Source organism: Octopus bimaculoides, chromosome 5 (assembly GCF_001194135.2).
Source record: "Octopus bimaculoides isolate UCB-OBI-ISO-001 chromosome 5, ASM119413v2, whole genome shotgun sequence".
In the NCBI taxonomy this organism is placed as follows: domain Eukaryota; kingdom Metazoa; phylum Mollusca; class Cephalopoda; order Octopoda; family Octopodidae; genus Octopus; species Octopus bimaculoides.
This window is the reverse complement of record NC_068985.1, coordinates 23086039-23090295: the sequence shown is the minus strand read 5'-3', so window position 1 is coordinate 23090295 and position 4257 is coordinate 23086039.

Sequence of the window (4257 nt, the reverse complement as noted above, 5' to 3'; positions counted from 1 at the left end):
TAATTTAAATAAAGGTTTGATTTGGTGCTTAGTAAAGGATATCAAAATTGCTAAAGAGATTTTCTGAAAAAAAAAGAAGCTTTTAAAAAAATATATAATTGAGATTCAGATGATTTTTCACTGAATTTAAAATAGCAACTTTTTTTTTTTATCATAAAAATATTTTACTCTTCCTTGGTGTAGAAGCACTCAAAGGATTCACCTCCAAAGTGTTAAAAAGAGTGAATTTCAAAGTAATAACAATAACAACAATATGATAATAATGTAAATAATAATGATTTCTAATTTTGGCAAAAAGCCAGCAATTTTTAGGGAGGCAAACAAGCTGTTTACATCGACCTCAGTATCTGACTGCTACTTTATTTTATTGAACCTCAAGGAATGAAAGACAAAGTTAACTCTGGTGAGATTTGAACTGAGAATATAAAGAGCTGGAAGAAATGCCATGAATCATTTTCTCTGATGTACTAAGGATTCTGCCAGCTCATCACCTTAAAAATAGTAATAATGGTTTCAACTTTTGGCACAAGGCCAGCAGTGCTCAACTGGTACTTATTTTATTGAGCCTGAGAGGATGAAAGGTAAAGTCAACCCTGGCAGAATTTGAACTCAGAATGTAAGGACAGATGACATATTGCTAAGCATTTTACCCAGCGTACTAATGTTTCTACCAGCTTGCTGTCTTAACTTCAACAACGACAACAATAAAATAATAATAATAATAATAATAATAATAACTATAATGATGATGACAATGATGATGATTGTGATAATGAGAAAAATTTACAAAAGTTTATTTCAAACAGAGTTCCAAAATCCAACAAATAACATACTTTTTTTCAAAATTCTTTCTTTATATAGTCAGGATTTCACTTCTCTTCCTTGAGCAGATCAAATTGATATTCAACCTATTTTTAATGAATACTATCTGGGTTCACTTCTTCAAACTTCATCACAACCCCATAAAAATTAATAATAATTTCTAACATAGGTACAATGCCACAAATTTTGTGGTAAGTATATTAGTTGATTAGATTGACAATATAATTCAACTGTTATTTTATTTTATTGACCTCCCCACCAGAAAGATTTTAGACAAAGCTGACTTTTGGCAGGATTTTAACTCAAAATGTAATGACCAAAACAAATACAGCAAGGCATTATCTGACACCTTAACAATTCTACCAATCCAGGGACAAACAAGAGTGCCTAATAATTGATGTGGCAGTGCCAGGAGATCAACATATCATCATGAAAGAAAGAGAAAAGGTTGATAAATATGGAGACGTGAGAATTGAGATCGCTAAGATGAGTCAGCTACGAAAGTCAAACATAAAGGTTATCCCTATTGTCATCAGAGCATTGAGTTCAATACCACTCAATCTGAAAAAAAAACATCTGAAAAATTTAGAGATACCCTACAATCTAGGTGTATTGTAAAAGTTGGCATTACTTGGAACTGCATGAATATTGCAAAAGTACCGTCTCTCTGAGGTCCTTGTTGTGACTTGACAAACAGTACAATCCCCCCGGTAGACACAATATCTTCAATCAACAACCTCACAATGTTGTATTCTGTGCAACGTTTATAATAATAATAATAATAATAATAGCGCCTTAGGCATAATAAAAAAATATTCAGACAAATACATAACAAAAACACCAGGACTTACAAATATATGTAACATACAGAAAATTGCACTACTGGGCACTGCACACATCCTACGCAAAACACTTTCAATACAGTAACCATAAGAGCATCACAGCAAACCACAGCACATACCCAAGGCACACAGAGCTGCACTCGGTAGTGAAGTGAAAGCACGTTATAAAAATAAAACTACTGAATAATAATAATAATAGTAATAGTAATAATAATAATAATAATAATAATAATGATAAGAATAATACAAGTTCAAGAAATAAGTATGTCAGAGAAATTGGAATTGACATGAGGACAGAGCATGCCTGAAAAACTGCTCTACTGAGGACAGCTTGGATTTTGAGATTGGTGCTTGAGTGTTGAATATCTTTCACAATACTTAACATCCAAATACCAAACCTTATAATTTGTGGAAAGAGACTCTGTGATATCTCTGACAAAATGAATAATAATAATAATAATAATAATAATAATAATAACAACAACAAAATGAATAATAATAATAATAATAATTCTGAACAAATGGTTAGAAGAAATAGGCATAAAACCCAATTTAGTACAGCTCTGGAAAACAGTGTTATTAGAAACAACTAGGATACTTAGCAGGGTTCTTGGCATCTAAGGTTACTTGTTGTAGCCTGATGTTAGGAATTTTTCATTTCCAACAGTCTAATCTGTTTGTATATGAATAATAATAATAATAATAGTCTATGTAATCCCCAAAACACTTTAATTTGTAAACAGTGTCAAGATACTTTTAAATGTTGTTGTTGTTGTTGTTGGCACTCCATCACTTACGACGTCGAGGGTTCCGGTTGATCCGATCAACAGAACAGCCTGCTCATGAAATTAACGTGCAAGTGGATGAGCACTCCACAGACACGTGTACCCTTAACGTAGTTCTTGGGGATATTCAGCATGACACAGTGTGACAAGGCTGACCCTTTGAATTACAGGTACAACAGAAACAGGAAGTAAGAGTGAGGGAAAGTTGTGGTGAAAGAGTACAGCAGGGTTCGCCACCATCCCCTGCCGGAGCCTCGTGAAGCTTTCGCTCAATAAACACTCACAACGCCCGGTCTGGGAATCGAAACCGCAATCCTATGACTGAGAGACCGCTGCCCTAACCACTGGGCCATTGCACCTCCACTACTTTTAAATGTACATAATAGCAAACATCTTCTACTGTCATCTTAACATCACACTATCATCTTACAATCAAATTACTTTTAGAACAAACTTGTAGTTTTCTTATGTTTTCACAGACATTCTCTAGAACACTACTTTCTGCAAAACCAAAAATATGGCACCCTAGTCATAACACCAACTTCTAACTTATTGTCTCTTGGGGTCTGTGGGTGAGACTTGGAGTCAAGTTATACGAATGGAAAGCAAAAGCCAACTATATAACAACAACAACAGCAACAACAATAATAATAATCCTTTCTACTGGAGGCACAAGGCTTGAAATTTGTAGGGAGGGGATTAGTCGATTACATTGACCCCCCAATGTTTCACTGGTACTTAGTTTATCAATGCTGAAAGGATGAAAGGCAAAGTTGACCTCAACAGAACTTGAACTTAGAATGTAGCAATGGGTGAAATGCCACTAAGCATTTTACCCAACATGCTAATGATTCTTATTTCTTTATTGCCCACAAGGGGCTAAACATAGAGGGGACAAACAAAGGACAGACAAAGGGATTAAGTTGATTACATCAACCCCAGTGTGTAACTTTATCGACCCCAAAAGGATAAAAGGCAAAGTCGACCTCGGTGGAATTTGAACTCAGAACGTAACGGCAGACAAAATATCGCTAAGCATTTCATCCGGTGTGCTAACGTTTCTGCCAGCCTGTTGGTTGCAATGACAGGATTGTTAGTAATTGGATCAACTGCTTTCATTTTTAAAATAAATATGTACTGACCAATACTTTTGAGAACACTTGATAATATTAAGCTGTATTAATTCTAGAATAACATCTTTCTCAGATATCAGATATTGTTATAGTTCGAGATGGTCATCAAAAAAAAAAAAAAAAAAAAAAAAAAAAAAAAAAAAAGAAGAAAAAATGACTGTCCCGCAATATAACAATATCTCTACCAAAATTTTCCATAAACCTTGTTGAACACTGCAGAACATTGTAGAGTAGACAGTCTCATCGAAATATGTTTAGTATATCTTTGTAGGTTTTTTTTTTCTTGTATAGTAATTGAGACATTTAAAATTCTTAACAAATATAATTAATTAACGACAATTTCATCCAGGCTTTAAGAGCCCTCACCAGTCTTGAAAGCAATGAAAGAAGGTCATGAATGCTGCCCTAGCCATAAAAAAAATGGAAAATAATTGCAGATGGCTTTGCACCAAATCTCAAAAATGTGGATACTTTTACTCTCTCTCTCTCATACACACACACACACACACACACACACATATATATATATTATATATAAAAACAACCAACAACAGTTCTTTGTGCTGTTTGTCTTGTTTTCCATTTGTGTCTTTCGTTGTTCGAAAAAATAGTTCATATTTCATGTACTTGTACTTCATATTTCTTTGTTGTACACGTTTCATGACGTCCTGTGCC